This window comes from Choloepus didactylus, chromosome 10 (genome assembly GCF_015220235.1).
Source record: "Choloepus didactylus isolate mChoDid1 chromosome 10, mChoDid1.pri, whole genome shotgun sequence".
Classification (NCBI taxonomy): domain Eukaryota; kingdom Metazoa; phylum Chordata; class Mammalia; order Pilosa; family Megalonychidae; genus Choloepus; species Choloepus didactylus.
The window spans coordinates 33,838,077-33,856,501 of record NC_051316.1 but is presented as its reverse complement, the minus strand read 5'-3'; positions in this window follow the sequence as shown (position 1 = coordinate 33,856,501).

Below are 18,425 nucleotides of genomic sequence, written 5' to 3'. Positions count from 1 at the left end.
GAAAATACTTTGAGATTAATGAAGGTGAAAAAGAAGCATAATAAAACATGGGATACAAGGAAAATAGTCCTTGGAGGGAAATTTATAGTTGTGAATACCAACATTAAAAAATGTCTCGAGTCAATATTCTGTCTTCCACCTTAAGAAATTAGAAAAAGAATGGCAAATTAAACCCAAAAGAAGATGAAAGAAGGAAATAATAAAGATTAGAGCTAAAGTAAATAGAATACAGGAAAGCAGTAGGAGAAAATCAACATGTCTAAAAGTTGGTTCTTTGAACAGAATTTAAAAAAAAAAAAAAAAAAAAAAAGACAAACTGTTTTAGTTTCCAAGGCTGCTCAAGCAAATACCCATGAAATGGGCTGGGTTAAACAATGGGAATCTATTTGCTTATGGTTTGGGGGCTAACAGTCCAAATCAAGGTATCATCCAGGTGATGCTTTCTCCCTGAAAATTGTGTCATTCTGAGGCTGGCTGCCAGCAATCCTCCATCCTCTGTCACATGGCAAGGTACATGGTGGCGTCTTCTCGTCTCTCCTTTCCCTTCCAGGTTCCATCAGTGTCCAGCCTCTTGCTTCCTGGGGCTTTCTCTCTCTCTCTTTCTGAGTTTCATTTTGCTTATAAAGGACTCCAGTGATAGGATTAATTCTCATCCTGATTGGGCTGGGCCATACCTTAACTGGAAGTAACCTTATGAAAAGATGCTATTTATGATGGTTCACATCCACAGGACTGGACTGAATTTAAGAACATGTTCTTTTAGGGTACATACAGCTTCAAACCACCACACAAACCTTGAGGTAGACTGACCGAGAGAAAAAGAGAAAAGCCTCAGTAAATCAGGAATGAGAAATGGACTTTACTACTGAGTTTACAGAAGTAAAAAGATTATATGGGAATACTATAACCAATTGTATGACAATAAATTAGATACCTTTGACAAAATGGACAAATTCCTAGAAAAGCACACTCTCCTGAAACTGATTGAAGAAGAAATCAAAAATATGAATAGATCTGTCACAAATGAAGAGATTGACTTACTAATTGTATTAGTTAGGGTTCTCTAGAGAAACAGAATCATCAAGAGATATTTAAATATAAGATTTTAGAAGTGTCTCACACAACTGTGGGGATGCAAGAGTACAAATTTCGTAGGGCAGGCAGCAAACTGGCAACTCCAATGAAGGTGTTCAATGAACTCCTCAGGCAGGGAACTGGCAACTCTGAAGAAGTTGTTGATGCACTCCTCAGGAAATGCTTCACTGGCTAGCTGAAGAAGAAGTGAAAGTCCTCTATCTGTCTTGCTTAAAAGTCTTCAACTGATTGGATTAAATCCAGCTGAATGCATTCTGTCATTGTGGAAGACACTCTTTTGTTGATGTAATCAGTCACAGCTGCAGCTGATTGACTGATGATTTAATAAACCAGTCTTCTAGTTTATTTACCAGCCACAAATGTCCTTGCAGTAATGGTTAGGCCAGTGCTTGCTTGACCAGACAGTTGGATACTATCACCTGGCCAAGTTGACACATGAACATCACCATCACAGTCCCCCCCTTGTCAACTTTGCAATTATACACATCATGTTAAACTATACTTTATCTCTATGTAAAGAACAGTAACAGATATGTATTTCACCTAACAATACTCTGTTGCTCTGCATACAACTAGAAATGCACTAAATCTCTCCAGAATAGGGCACAAGTACTTGGGTGACATTAACTCTTAAAATTGATTTCCTTTAACTTAAAAAGTGCAAAATGAACAATACAGCTTATGTCATATGTAAGGGCATAAGATACAGAAGAAAGCAAAGCTATTTGCTTTACAGACAATTACAAACATACTTAAAACAAGGAGGAAGTATTCATGCCATCATAGTCCTCATTTCTGTAACTAGTCACGTGGTCATAGTTCATATTTATCACTACCTTCTTCCACTACCCAGTCCATGTTCCATTTACCCTCAGCAAGCACTTAAGCTGGCCGTGGTTCTTTGCCTGGTGGGGTGACCCAAACCTTCATTCCTGTAGTTTCTTGGCCATTGGTAGTCCTGCCTGGATTGGGTTGTTGCAGTTTTCCATTGACTTTAATCACAGCGCATGGTAGTACTACGAGATGCCCTAGGGGATCTCCTGTATGCCAGGAAAACTCTTCTTTACCTCTATTATATAGTTGCAGTGCTATTTCCCCTTGATAGTCAGGATCATTCACCCCAGCCAGTACAGTAATCCCCTTCCTTGCCTGTTGATTCAGAGGCATAAGAAGCCCGAAGTGGCCAGGTGGCAGTCTTAGTTTACAGCTCAATGGAATTATTGTTGTGTTTCCTGATGGAAGCACTCCTCCTTTTGGAACAAAGACTTGTAGACCAGCAGAGCTTAAGCTTGCAGGGACAGGAAGCAAAAGTTTTCCTAGTGAATCACTAGGAGTGACAGTGAGTGGTGCCACTCCTGTTTCCACCCCTTGATTCCTGGACCTGTGGATCCTGGCTATGGAAGAAACAACACCATAGAGTGGATGCTGATTCAGAGCATACACAGCCTCCTGGAGAACACTGCCCCAGCCCTGCAAGGTATTGCCACCTACTTGGCACTGTAGTTGAGTATTCAACAGGCCATTCCACCGTTTTATCAATCCAGCTGCCTCTGGATGATGGGGAACATGGTAAGACCAGAGAATTCCATGAGTATGTGCCCATTCCCTCACTTCATTTGCTGTGAACTGTGTTCCTTAGTCAGATGCAATGCTGTGTGGAATACCATGACAGTGGATAAGGCATTCTGTAAGTCCATGGATGATAGTTTTGGCAGAAGCATGTCGTGCAGGGAAGACAAACCCATATCCAGAGTATGTGTCTATTCCAGTAAGAACAAGTCGCTGCCCACTCCATGATGGAAGTGGTCCAATGTAATCAACCTGCCACCAGGTAGCAGGCCGATCACCTCAGGGAATGGTGCCATATTGGGGACTGAGTGTGGGTCTCTGCTGCAGGCAGATTGGGCAGTCAGCAGTGGCTGTGGCCAAGTCAGCCTTGGTGAGTGGAAGTCCCTGTTGCTGAGCCAATGCATTACCTCCATCCCTACCATCATGACCACTTTGTTCATGAGCCCATTGGGCAATGAGGAGTGGCTGGGGAAAGAGGCTGATTTGTATCCACCAAACGGGTCATCTTATCCACTTGATTATTAAAATCTTCTTCTGCTGAAGTCACCCTCTGGTGAGCATTCACATGGGACACAAAAATCTTCGTGTTTTTTTGCCCACTCAGAAAGGTCTATCCACATACCTCTTCCCCAGACTTCTTTGTCACCAATTTTCCAATCATGTTCCTTTTCCCCAATGCAGTTACCCTGGTAAAAGGATGCAGGTCCCCCTAGGGAAGGCTGGGAGGAAGATTAACAGTATAAATTTTTGTCAGTGTAACAGGGCCCTTTCCCAAGGGTACCCGGCCTTCTCCTCATTCAAGGGGCTATGGGTCTGTAAACTTTCTCGAGTCTGGGAATTGATTAAGGAACCATGACTCTCTGTTTTTGTAACTCAAGGTAGACTTTTGTTCATTTTACCTAGAATTCTTCTGCTTATACAGCTCAAACAAGAATTTAGTAGACTGCCCTTCTATTTTATTGCTACTCCATGGTCTGCTAGCCAAGGCTATAAGTCTCTGTGAGTCAGATTATTTTGACTGCTGCCTTGAGCCTGTTTTCCATTATAGTAGCCACACCCACCTTGTCTTTGATGATTAACTGCTGCCACGGGGCTTCTGCCAACTCAGGATCTGATTATCCCCATTGTGTTTAAGGATTCCAGCTTAGTGACAGCAGTTCCCACAGTAATATCTGACCTACAGAGAAGGGCGACTACAGGGCTCTTCAGGGATGATGGAGCTAATCTCACAAATTTATTATTCACAGTCCTGTAAAAGGTGTGTCTTCTGGACATTCCAGGGTTGTGTGAGCGGGTCTTCCATGATAAATCCACTCTAACATTTCAATCTCTCTAAGCCTTTGAGTCCCTCCTCTACATTATACCAGGGCAGTTCTGGCATTTTGACCTCAGGTAATGTTGGCCACCTTTTGATCCATGTTTCAGCCAATGACCCAAACAAACTATTAACACCCTTTCTAACCCCTTGAGTTACAACATTGAATGCAGACTCTCTGCTTAGTGGGCCCATATCAATAAATTCAGCCTGATCCAACTTTATATTCCTTTTACCATTATCTCACACCCTTAATGTCCATTCCCACTCATAATCCCCTGATTTCTATCTGTATAAATTGAAAAACTCATACAGTTCTTTTGGAGAATAGCTTACTTCCTCATGGGTTGCACTTTGTACCTCACCCTTTGGGGCCTATTGGGACTTCACTCTAGTTATAGGTCTTGAAGCAAAGACTGGTGATGAGGGTGTGTCATGAAAAGAATTAGAATTATCCCTCAAGCCATTTACCTCAGGACATTCCGTGGCAGTTTCATCTCATGTAATAAGATTAATCTCCCCAGACGGAGGAGTGAAGGCTGCTTCTTGAGGGGAGGTGATCACAGATTTAGCAGGCACTGAAGGGTTAATCTCTTTAGGCAGAGGTTGGATGACAGGCTCCTCAGGGCAGACTGGAGGTCAGAAAGCTGTTTCCTTAAAGCAGGCTGGAGGTTGGTAGCTGTCTCCTCATGGCAGACTGTAGGTGGGGTGGCTGTTTCCTCAGGACAGACCGCTACAGGTATATCTAACAAAGACTCAGCAGAATCCAGGGTTCCAGTGTCCTCACTGCCATTATTATCAATCCATACGTCTCCATCCCCAGTTTCAGGATCCCATTGTTTTCCAATCAATGCCTTTACTTTAATAGCAGACACCCTGCAAGGTTGAGATTTTAGTTTATGTTGTAAATCTGCTAGTCTCACAGTGAGTCTCTGGGTCTGATTTTCAGAAATCTCAAGTCTGTGGCCACAGGAAATAAGATTTTCTTTCACGGCACACATAAAAACCTTCACATCTGTCATACAGCACACTGTCACCTGAGCCTTGCTTCATACAAGAGTATGATTAGGAGAATCAAATGGTGATATTTTCATATCTCCATTGCCAACTCATGCCATGGGCTGTCAGTGCCATCTTGATTATTGGAAATGGAGTCATTAGTGCCTTTGAATCTAATCAGAGTAGAAAACCAATTATAAAAGCCCATTTTAAGATTCTGTTTCTCAAGAACCACTCCCAGTACCAAGTTGTATTAGTTAGGGTTCTCTAGGGAAACAGAATCAACAAGAGATATCTAAATATAAGATTTTATAAGTGTCTCATGCAACTATCTGTCTTGCTTAAAAGTCTTCAACTGATTGGATTAAATCCAGCTGAATGCATTCTCTCATTGTGGAAGACACCCTTTCGTTGATGTAATCAGTCACAGCTGCAGCTAACTGATGATTTAATAAACCAGACTTCTGGTTTATTTACTAGCCACAAATGTCTTTGCAGTAATGGTTAGGCCAGTGCTTGCTTGACCAGACACCTGGATGCTATCACCTGGCCAAATTGACACATGAACCTAACCAACACACTAATAAAAAGACTTTTCACAAAGGAAAGCCCAGGCCTAGATGATTTCACTGGTGAATTATACCAAATGCTTAAATAATTAACACCACTCCTTACAAACTCTTCCAGAAAACAAAAGAGGGGGAAACTGTTCTCAACTCATTTTATGAGGCTAGTATTAGCTGTATTCCAAAACCAGACAGACATGCTGTTTTAGTTTCCTAGGCTGCCCAAGCAGATACCATGAAATGGGTTGGCTTAAACAATGGGAATTTCTTCACTTATGGTTTTGAGGTTGGAAAAATGTCCAAATCAAGGCATCATCAGGATGATGCTTTCTTCTCAAAGACCAGCTGCCCACAGTCCTTGGCTCCTTTTTCATATGGCAAGGCAGATGGCAGGATCTGCTGGTCTCTCCCTTCTCTTCTGGGTTTCATTGATTTCAGCTTCTTACTTCCTTGGCTTTTTTTCTCTATATATGAATTTCATCTTCTTATAATTGACTCCAATAATAGGATTAAGACCCATCTTGATTAAGGTGGGTGACACCTTAACTGAAGTAGCCTTATCAAAATATCCTACTTACAATGAGTTCATTCCCACAGGAATGGATTAACTTTAAGAACATGTTTTTCTGGGGTACATACAGCTTCAATCCACCACACTCCACCCTCTGGACCCTAAAGACATATTCTGTCTGTATACAAAATACATTCATTCCATCACAATATTCCAAAAGCCTTAAGTCATTTCAGAAACAATGCATAATATAACATCTTATCAAAATTGGTTATGGGTGTGGTCTGTCCTTGGGCATGATTCTCCTCCATCTGTGGGCTTGTGAAACCTAGAGAGCAAGTTATCTGCTCTGATATACAATGAAAGGACAGACATAGGATAAACATTTCCATTCCCATGGGGAGAAATTGGAAAAAAGGGGGCCGTGGGTCCCAAACAATTCTGAAACCCAGCAGGGCTTCCTCCATTAGATTTCAAGATCTGAGAGTCATCTATGCAATGATGTTTTGTCCTCTGGATCGGATGAAGTGGAAACCCCACCCCTTCCATGCACTTGCACAACAGCGAGGCTCTCCCTGAACACTGAGGTGAAGGCTCCATCCCCTCCAAGCCTTGTGGTGATGGCCAGACTCTGCAATCCCCTGGGCACATGCTCAACTCAGAATTCTGGAGTGGTGGCCAGACTCCCTGCAATCTCTGGAACCCAGGCTTCACCCTCTCAGAACACTGGGGTGGCAGCACTCTTCCTAACAATGGGGCAGAAGGCCCACCCTCCCCAAGCACTGGGGCAGAGTCACCAATTCTGCACACATGGGTGGGCCCACTCTCTTGGCCTGAGAAGATGCCTTCAATCCAGACCCCAGCTTCCATGGTTCTGCCCTTAAAGTGATTTTTCCTTCAATTTGTCCCTTCTTTGTCTTTCTTTAGTTCAAGTTGGCAGTGGTTCCCTTCGTACAAATTGTGGAAGAAACCATCAGTTTTCCACATAGTACATAGGGGCCCAAACCGTCAGCTGGTAGGACTTTCCACACATCCTTCCTGGATAACTGGACCTCCAATCCTGACTTGCACTGAAATGGCTGACTGGATCCATATTCAGTTAAACCCTCACATAGGGCAGTATCCTCTGGAGACTTGCTTTCTGGAAACTCAGAATTTTCCAAACAACATTTTCTGGTTTCTTTGTGCCTAGAAATTCAGTTCTCAGTTCATCTCTTTCTAAGTCAAGGCATCATTAAGGTGATGCTTTTTTCTTAAAGACTGGCTGTTGGCAGTTGTTGGCTCCTCTGTCACATGGCAAGGCTCATGGTGATATTTCCTGGGTTTTGTTTTTAGCTTCTTGATTCCTGTGAATTTCTCTCTTTTACTGTGTGAATTTCACTGTCTTATAAAGGACTCCAGAAATAGGATTATGACCTATTCTGATTGAACGGATCACACCTTAACTGAAGTAGCCTCATCAAAAGGTCCTACTTACAGTGGGTTCATCCCACAGGAATGGATAAACTTTAAGAACATGTTTTACTGGAGTACATACAGCTTCAAACAGCCACAGATGCCAAAAAATCAAAATACAGCTCCATATCATTTACGAATATAGACACAAAAATCCTCAAAAAAATTCTAGCCAACTTAACACAGCAAGATATAAAAAACAATGGGCTCCATTGTTAAGTGAGATTTATCCCAGAAAAGCAAAGTTGGTTCAAGTTACAAAAATCAGTCTATGTAGTGCAATATATTAATAGACTAAAGGATGAAATCTGTACGATCATCACAATGGATGCCAAAAAAAGTGGTTTGACAAAATTCAAAACCATTTCATGATAAAACCACTCATTAAGAATGGATGGGAAGTTCCTCAACCTAATGATGGGCATTTTAAAAACCCCACAGCTAACATCATGCTTAATAGTGAAAGACTGAAACCATTTCCCCTAAGATCAGGAACAAGGCAAGGATGTGCACTTTTCCATTTTCATTGAACATCTTACTGGTTTCTAGCCAGGGCAGTAAGGTAAAAAAATAAATAAATCATTCAGATTGGAAAGGAAAAAGTAAAGCTATCTCTATCTCTTATTCACAGATGACATGATCGTGTTATGTATAAAATCCTAAGAAATCAACAAAAACTTATTAGAAATAATAAATGAGCACAGGAATACCATCCCCCATAAAGACATGTTCAAGTCCCAACTCCTGGTCTTGTGAACATTAACCCTTTTGCATATAGGATCTTTGAAGATCCTATCCTAGGATCAGGTGAAGCCAAACTGACAATCAAAATGGGCCTCAATCTCCTGTGACAGGAGTACTTGTAAACGGAGGAAATTTGGCCACAGTGGGGGGGAGGAGATGGAGGGCCATATGACAGGCACAGAGATTGAGTAATGGATGGCCAGCAAGCCACCACCAGAATGCTACAGACTTCTGAGAAAGCATGATTCTCTTGACACCTTGATTTCGAACTTCTATCCTCCCAAACTGTGAGACTGAAATTCCTGTTGTTTAAGTTCAGCCTGTTATAGCAGCATCACAAACTAAGACAGGATGTTTGTAGAAGGCAAGATCAGTACACCAAAATCAAATGTTGCCCCTACCTGTTTTACAATTTTCCTTTTGAAAGCATAGCAAGATGTGGAAAATCACAAAAAGCTTAATTTGAGTTGCTTAAATAATGATCTGCATTTTGTTAGAGGTTTGTCATAGTACAGACTGTGGAAACATAGTTGTGTTTGGCTTTATTTCAATCACTACCTTAGAGAATTTTGAGTTTTCCTCAACAGCCCTTCAGTAGAGTCACCAGGTACTTAATGGACAAGTTTCTGGAGGGAGCACAGGTAGCGTCGGAATGGAACTTAGTCCTGGTTTGCTAAGTCAGCTGCTTAATTGAAAAGATTATCTGTTTATCCCTCTACCAAAAAGCAATTATTTTTATGGTGGGAACTTGAATGATTGTTTTTTTCTGTTTTTCTTTAAAAGAACAAAATCCACTACAAGTTATCACTCAGATTCAGTGTTATGCAAATCACATGTTACCTAACAGTCATAGGATAGACTGTCTTAATGGTAAATTTGATATATAGGACCATTTTGTTCAAACTAAGCTTTAGATGTTTGTTTTTATTGCATTTATTAGCTGTCTCCAGATCTTAGGTTTTATTCAATTTGAGAAGTAGTGTAGGATCCACTTATTGTTAGTTTCATCAGCCATTTTTTTAAAAATCAATGTGTTAGTTGAATTTCATTTGTAAATGTAAAACTAAGGGAAGGATTAGGCTAGGATTTCATACTGAAAATAAACTTGAAACCCTAGGCTGAACAAATAAATAGGGGTAGCATCAAGGGGTGATTTCTAGTTAGGAATCTCTGTAGTTCATGGGAAATTCAAGACTACAAACACCAGTTTCCCTAAATGCAGTCCATTCATTGCAGCCTACAAAGCCCCTGAGATAATGCTGGGTTTTTTCTTTTCCTTAGAATAATAATAATAAAAAAATTCCCAAAGGAAAGAAAAAAAAAAATGTGGTTGCAAATGCAATTTAAATATCCAAATTGTCGCATTGTAGTTTCTTTCAGCTTATCATTTTATTTTTTTCACCAAATGAAAGTTTTAGTTAACAGCTTAGATCCAACTCACCTAATTTTACTAGTGCATTGTGAAGCTGCAAGACCATAAAAGGAATTGAAGGATTTGTGGAGGAGTGAAATCCCAACGGTGCTTTATGGGTTGATAAAAAATGAAAAAATAAATAAATAAAAAGGAAAATTTGAGGTTTTCTCTGAAAAATTACTTCAAATGAATTCAATTTATGATCCTGTAAAAATTTTTTTTCTAAACTAAGGAAGCTTTTGATAGCCATTTTGTTCAAACTATGTAAAAATATCTATCAAAGTGTACAGGGATTACTCTTCTTGATCCCCTTTATACTAGACGAAGTTAGATGGCAAAGTGTTGCAGTACTGTGTTGAATATTTATTTCTTATTATTTTCACATCCTAATGGAATTTAATGAAGGAGCCAAGAAAGCAGAAAATCAGAAGGTTCAAGTGAAAGAGTGAGGAAAACCAAGTTGTTTCAAAACAATAAAAAAAATTGTGACAGGAAAAAAGAAACCTTTACCATAAACCACTTAAAGGCCTTTCTGACATCTTTTTACTATTTTCTCTAGTTCCTATTACTGCTATTTTGTTTCTAGATGTTTCCATTATGTAAATACTAACCTTTGCTTAAATTATTGTGCCATTGCGAATAATTTTAAAACTCGAGAAGAAAATTTCCTTAATTTCTAGGTACTGTAAAACAGCATTGTTCTTGTTAATCTCAAATGCCAGAAACCAGGCTTGGATCAAACTTGGGATGTTCAGACAAATGACGACCTTGACATATTCTTTCTAGAGAAGGCAGATAGTAAAACCGTGAGCTCTCTCTTTGCCTCTACTCTCACCTCACGAAGCATTTCTTCTTTTTTTGGATTCTCGTGGGGAAATTTCTCTTTCACGTTGAAATTTGTTTTGCCATGGAAATTTGCCATTTCCTAAGCACTCTCATCTATTAAAATAATCACAGTGTTGCACTCGTATCAATGCTGTGAGGTGGCTATTATTTTCATTTTATAGATATGGAAACTGAGACCTAACATGTTAATTGAATTGCTCAGAATCACACAGTAAATGACATCCTGGGCCTTAATTCTTCATACACGGTACTGACTCACCTGGAATGCTAACTCACCTGTGATCTAGATCTTCACAATTTTCAAGGAGCAATATAACCTCTTGGTTTCTCTGTTGTTCTTTGCCTTTCTTTCTTGTCCACTTTCTTTGAATTCTCAGTTTCCTGCCATGTTCAAAACAAGGATCACATTTCTTCTTCTTTTTTTTTAATCTTCATTTTATTGAGATATATTCACATACCACGCAGTCATACAAAACAAATCATACATTCGATTGTTCACAGTACCATTACATAGTTGTACATTCATCACCTAAATCAATCCCTAACACCTTCATTAGCACACACACAAAAATAACAATAATAATAATTAAAGTGAAAAAGAGCAATTGAAGTAAAAAAGAACACTGGATACCTTTGTCTGTTTGTTTGTTTCCTTCCCCTATTTTTCTACTCATCCATCCATAAACTACACAAAGTGGAGTGTGGTCCTTATGGCTTTCCCAATCCCATTGTCACCCCTCATAAGCTACATTTTTATACAATTGTCTTCGAGATTCATGGGTTCTGGGTTGTAGTTTGATAGTTTCAGGTATCCACCACCAGCTACCCCAACTCTTCAGAACCTAAAAAGGGTTGTCTAAATTGTGCATGAGAGTGCCCACCAGAGTGACCTCTCGGCTCCTTTTGGAATCTCTCTGCCACTGAAGCTTATTTCATTTCCTTTCACATCCCCCTTTTGGTCAAGAAGATGTTCTCCGTCCCACGATGCCAGGTCTACATTCCTCCCCGGGAGTCATATTCCACGTTGCCAGGGAGATTCACTCCCCTGGGTGTCTGATCCCACGTAGGGGGGAGGGCAGTGATTTCACCTTTCAAGTTGTCTTAGCTAGAGAGAGAGGGCCACATCTGAGCAACAAAGAGGCATTCGGGAGGAGGCTCTTAGGCACAATTATAGGGAGGCCTAGCCTCTCGTTTGCAGCAACCATCTTCCCAAGGGTAAAACCTATGGTAGAGGGCTCAACCCATCAAACCACCAGTCCCCTATGTCTGTGGTCATGTTAGCAACCATCGAGGTGGGGTAGGCCAATACCCCTGCATTCTCCACAGGTTCCTCAAGGGGGCACTACATCTTTTTTTCCTTGTTTTTCTTTTTTTTTTTCTAACTTTCCTTTCTTTTTTAAATCAACTGTATGAAAAAAAATTAAAAAAAAAAAAAACATACAATAAAAGAACATTTCAAAGAGACCATAACAAGGGAGTAAGAAAAAGACAACTAACCTAAGATAACTGCTTTACTTCCAACCTGTTCCTACTTTACCCCAAGAAAGTTACCTAATATAGCAACAATTCTGTGAACTTGTTCCTACTATATCCATCAGAAATTAACAGACCATAGTCATTCCTGGGCATCCCCAGAACGTTAAATACCTTATCTGTTCTTCTCAGATTATTGTTCCCCCTTCCTTAATTGCTCTCTATTGCTAGTTCCCCTACATTCTACATTATAAACCATTTGTTTTACATTTTTCAAAGTTCACATTAGTGGTAGCATATAATATTTCTCTTTTTGTGCCTGGCTTATTTTGCTCAGCATTATCTCTTCAGGGTTCATCCATGTTGTCATATGTTTCACGAGATCGTTCCTTCTTACTGCCGCGTAGTATTCCATCGTGTGTATATACCACATTTTATTTATCCACTCATCTGTTGAAGGACATTTGGGTTGTTTCCGTCTCTTGGCAATTGTGAATAATGCTGCTATGAACATTGGCGTGCAGATATCTGTTCGTGTCACTGCTTTCCGATCTTCCGGGTATATACTGAGAAGTGCAATAGCTGGATCGAATGGTAGCTCTATATCTAGTTTTCTAAGGAACTGCCAGACTGACTTCCAGGGTGACTGAACCATTATACAGTCCCACCAACAATGAATAAGAGTTCCAATTTCTCCACATCCCCTCCAGCATTTGTAGTTTCCTGTTTGTTTAATGGCAGCCATTCTAATAGGTGTTAGATGGTATCTCATTGTGGTCTTAATTTGCATCTCTCTAATAGCTAGTGAAGCTGAACATTTTTTCATGTGTTTCTTGGCCATTTGTATTTCCTCTTCAGAGAACTGTCTTTTCATATCTTTTGCCCATTTTATAATTGGGCCGACTGTACTATTGTCATTGAGTTGTAGGATTTCTTTATATATGCAAGATATCAGTCTTTTGTCAGATACATGGTTTCCAAAAATTTTTTCCCATTGAGTTGGCTGCCTCTTTACCTTTTTGAGAAATTCCTTTGAGGTGCAGAAACTTCTAAGCTTGAGGAGTTCCCATTTATCTATTTTTTCTTTTGTTGCTTGTGCTTTGGGTGTAAAGTCTAGGAAGTGGCCGCCTAATACAAGGTCTTGAAGATGTTTTCCTACATTATCTTCTAGGAGTTTTATGGTACTTTCTTTTATATTGAGATCTTTGGTCCATTTTGAGTTAATTTTTGTGTAGGGGGTGAGGTAGGGGTCCTCTTTCATTCTTTCGGATATGGATATCCAACTCTCCCAGCCCCATTTGTTGAAAAGACCATTGTGACTCAGTTCAGTGACTTTGGGGGCCTTATCAAAGATCAGTTGGCCATAGATCTGAGGGTCTATCTCTGAATTCTCAATTCGATTCCGTTGATCTATATGTCTATCTGTGTGCCAGTACCATGCTGTTTTGACAACTCTGGCTTTATAATAAGCTTCAAAGTCAGGGAGTGTAAGTCCTCCCACTTCGTTTTTCTTTTTTAGAGTGTCTTTAGCAATTCAAGGCATCTTCCCTTTCCAAATAAATTTGATAACTAGCTTTTCCAAGTCTGCAAAGTAGGTTGTTGGAATTTTGATTGGGATTGCATTGAATCTGTAGATGAGTTTGGGCAGAATTGACATCTTAATGACATTTAGCCTTCCTATCCATGAACATGGAATATTTTTCCATCTTTTAAACTCCCTTTCTATTTCTTTTAGTAGAGTTATGTAGTTTTCTTTGTATAGGTCTTTTACATCTTTGGTTAAGTTTATTCCTAGGTACTTGATTTTTTTAGTTGCTATTGAAAATGGTATCTTTTTCTTGAGTGTTTCTTCACTTTGTTCATTTCTAGCATATAGAAACATTACTGACTTATGTGCATTAATCTTGTATCCCGCTACTTTGCTAAATTTGTTGATTAGCTCTAGTAGCTGTATCGTCGATTTCTCAGGGTTTTCTAGATATAAGATCATATCATCTGCAAACAATGACAGTTTTACTTCTTCTTTTCCAATTTGGATGCCTTTATTTCTTTGTCTTGCCGGATTGCCCTGGCTAGCACTTCCAGCACAATGTTGAATAACAGTGGTGACAGCGGGCATCCTTGTCTTGCTCCTGATCTTAGAGGGAAGGCTTTCAGTCTCTCACCATTGAGTACTATGCTGGCTGTGGGTTTTTCATATATGCTCTTTATCATATTGAGGAAGTTTCCTTCAATTCCTACCTTTTGAAGTGTTTTTATCAAAAAGGGATGTTGGATTTTGTCAAATGCTTTTTCAGCATCTATTGAGATGATCATTTGATTTTTCCCTTTCGGGTTTTTAATGTGTTGTAATACATTGATTGATTTTCTTATGTTGAACCATCCTTGCATGCCTGGAATGAACCCCACTTGGTCATGGTGTATGATTTTTTTAATGTGTCTTTGGATTTGATTTGCAAGTATTTTGTTGAGGATTTTTGCATCTATATTCATTAGGGAGATTAGCCGGTAGTTTTCCTTTTTTGTAGCATCTTTGCCTGGTTTTGGTATTAGATTGATGTTAGCTTCAGAACATGAGTTAGGTACTGTTCCATTTTCTTCAATGTTTTGAAAGAGTTTGAGTAAGATTGGTGTCAGTTCTTTCTGGAAAGTTTGGTAGAATTCCCCTGTGAAGCCATCTGGCCCTGGGCATTTATTTGTGGGAAGATTTTTGATGACTGATTGGATCTCTTTGCTTGTGATGGGTTGGTTGAGGTCTTCTATTTCTTCTCTGGTCAGTCTAGGTTGTTCATATGTTTCCAGGAAATTGTCCATTTCCTCTACATTATCCAGTTTGTTGCCATACAGTTGTTCATAGTATCCTCTTATAATTTTTTTAATTTCTTCAGGATCTGCAGTTATGTCAACTTTTTCATTCATTATTTTGTTTATATGGGTCTTCTCTCTTTTTGATTTTGTCAGTCTAGCTAGGGGCTTGTCAATCTTGTTGATCTTCTCAAAGAACCAACTTTTGGTGATATTTATCCTCTCTATTCTTTTTTTGTTCTCTATGGCATTTATTTCTGCTTTAACCCTTGCTATTTCTTTTCTTCTACTTGGTTTAGGATTGGTTTGCTGTTCATTTTCTAGCTTCTTCAGTTGATCCATTAGTTCTTTGATTTTGGCTCTTTCTTCCTTTTTAATATATGCGTTTAGTGCTATAAATTTCCCCCTTAGCACTGCTTTTGCTGCATCCCATAGGTTTTGGTATGTTGTGTTCTCATTTTCATTCATCTCTATATATTTAGCAATTTCTCTTGTACTTCTTCTTTAACCCACTGATTGTTTAGGAGTGCGTTGTTTAACTTCCAGGTATTTGTGAATTTTCTAAGTCTCTGATGGTTATTGACTTCTAATTGTATTCCATTGTGGTCAGAGAATGTGCTTTGAATAATTTCAATCTTTTTAAATTTATTGAGGCTTGTTTTATGTCCCAGCATATGATCTATTCTGGAGAAAGTTCCGTGAGCACTAGGGAAGTATGTGTATCCTGGTGATTTGGGATGTACTGTCCTGTATATGTCTGTTAAATCTAATTCATTTATCAGATTGTTTAGGTTTTCAATTTCCTTATTGGTCTTCTGTCTGGTTGATCTATCTATAGGAGAGAGTGATGTGTTGAAGTCTCCCACAATTATTGTGGAAACATCAATTGCTTCCTTTAGTTTTGCCAGTGTTTCTCTCATGTATTTTGTGGCACCTTGATTGGGTGCATAGACATTTATGATTGTTATTTCTTCTTGTTGAATTTCCCCTTTTATTACTATGTAGTGGCCTTCTTTGTCTCTCAGAAAATCCCTGCATTTAAAGTCTATTTTATCTGAGATTAGTATTGCTACACCTGCTTTCTTTTGGCTGTAGCTTGCATGAAATATTTCTTTCCATCCTTTCACTTTCAATTTCTTTGTGTCCCTGTGTCTAAGATGAGTCTCTTGTATGCAGCATATTGATGGTTCATTTTTTTTGATCCATTCTGCGAATCTATATCTTTTAATTGGGGAGTTTAATCCATTTACATTCAACGTTATAACCGTGAAGGCATTTCTTGAATCAGCCATCTTATCCTTTGTTTTATGTTTGTCATATTTTTCCCCTCTCTCTATTATTATCCTTAATTGTACCCATACCGAATCTCTTTAGTACTGAACCCTTCTCCAAGTCTCTCTGTCCTTTCTTTGTTTCTCTGTCTGTAGGGCTCCCTTTAGTATCTCCAGTAGGGCAGGTCTCTTGTTAGCAAATTCTCTCAGCATTTGTTTGTCTGTGAAAAATTTAAGCTCTCCCTCAAATTTGAAGGAGAGCTTTGCTGGATAAAGTATTCTTGGTTGGAAATTTTTCTCACTCAGAATTTTAAATATATCGTGCCACTGCCTTCTCGCCTCCATGGTGGCTGCTGAGTAGTCACTACTTAATCTTATGCTCTTTCCTTTGTATGTGGTGAATTGCTTTTCTCTTGCTGCTTTCAGAACTTGCTCCTTCTCTTCCATGTTTGACAGTGTGATCAGAATATATCTCGGAGTAGGTTTATTTGGATTTCTTCTATTTGGAGTTTGCTGAGCATTTATGATTTGTGTATTTATGTTGTTTAGAAGATTTGGGAAGTTTTCCCCAACAATTTCTTTGAATACTCTTCCTAGACCTTTACCCTTTTCTTCTCCTTCTGGAACACCAATGAGTCTTATATTCGGACATTTTATATTATCTATCATATCCCTGAGGTCCGTTTCGATTTTTTCAATTTTTTTCCCCATTCTTTCTTTTATGCCTTCATTTTCCATTCTGTCATCTTCCAGGTCACTGATTCGTTGTTCAACGTCCTCTAGTCTTGTACTATGAGTGTCGAGAATCTTTTTAATTTGGTCAACGGTTTCTTTAATTTCCATAAGATCATCTATTTTTTTATTTAGTCTTGCAATGTCTTCTTTATGCTCTTCTAGGGTCTTCTTGATATCCTTTGTATCCCATACTATGGTCTCATTGTTCATCTTTAGTTCTTTGAGTAGCTGCTCTAGGTGCTGTGTCTCTTCCGATATTTTGATTTGGGTTCTTGGGCTTGGGTTGTCCATATCGTCTGTTTTTTTCATATGCTTTATAATTTTCTGTTGTTTTTGGCCTCTTGGCATTTGCTGTACTTGATAGGGTTCTTTTAGGATTTGTAGACAAATTGAAGTCCTTATCTCTAATTTATCAGATCTACAGCTTCATGGAGTACACTTTCTCTAACTAACCAGCAGGTGGCGTCCACGAGCCACCTGTTCTCCACAAGCCAGTTCTCCCCTGCTTAGCCTTTGTGGTGAGTGGGGGAGTGAGTCTTGTGGGGTCCAGTTGGTGTACCAAGCTTGCGTGTGTAGTTGGTGTTGCCCACCCTGTATATGGGGCGTGTGTCTGGGCGGTCAGGGTGGGGGGATGGCTCTAACAATCAAATCTCCCTGGTGATCCTAGAGTTTTAAAGCTGCTGCAATAGTCTGATCCTTCAGTTCAGTCCTGCCACAGTTTGTCTCTGCCACTGACCCACAAGTCCTTGGTATTGGCGTATGCCTCCTGAGACTTGCAAGTGGGCCCCTCTTCCAAGCTGTGCACCCCCTAGTCCTCTGTTGAGGGAATACTGTGCTATGTCACAGGTGAGTGCCGTCCCCCCAGGGCAGTTCTGGGCTGCTGGGCTGTGTAGGGAGGCTCCCAGTCTGCTGAAATGATGGCTGAATGGGACTTTGTTAATTCACACTGCCCTACCTTCCCAACTCTGGGACAATAAGCTGAGGTTGCAGGGAAGGCCAATGTCCACGCCCAGTTTTGTGGTGTGTGCCTGTTATTTGAAGCACTTCCGTCACACTGGGTTGTCTGGGGCAGCTCTGGGCTATGGGGCTGGCGATGGGCAGGAGTGTTTCCTGTCCACCAGGATGATGGCTGTGAGCAGACACCCCCCTTTTCTTGGGAAGTTGTGGTGTTTAGTGAATTTTCTCAGCCACTGGATTATTGCCTTTTGTCTCAGAGCTCTCTTAGTTCTGCTCGTGTCTTGACCTGCCCAAATTGCAAGTCTTTGAAGCTTTCTGTATTGGGCTTCTTAGAGTAATTGTTTTAGAAAAAGAAAAAAGGATTAAAAAAAAAAAAAAAGGGCCCTCCTCAGAGACCTAATGGGTTATTGAAATGCTAAGAGACAAAGCAATTAGGGCCATTAAGGAAAGGTCCCCAGGTCAGAAAGATCAGCTTTTCTTCGGGATTTGCATATGAGCCTCAGGGCCTGAGCTCTGCCCTTCCCCTTTCTATGTTCACCAGAACTCCAAAAATCCTCCGCTTTTATTTTGGAGTTTTACATGTTGTTTTTTTCTATGCCTGTCTCCTCTCTGCTGGGCTGGCTGCTCTCAGATTCTCTGGTGTCTGGTCTCAGTCTATCTATGGTTGGAG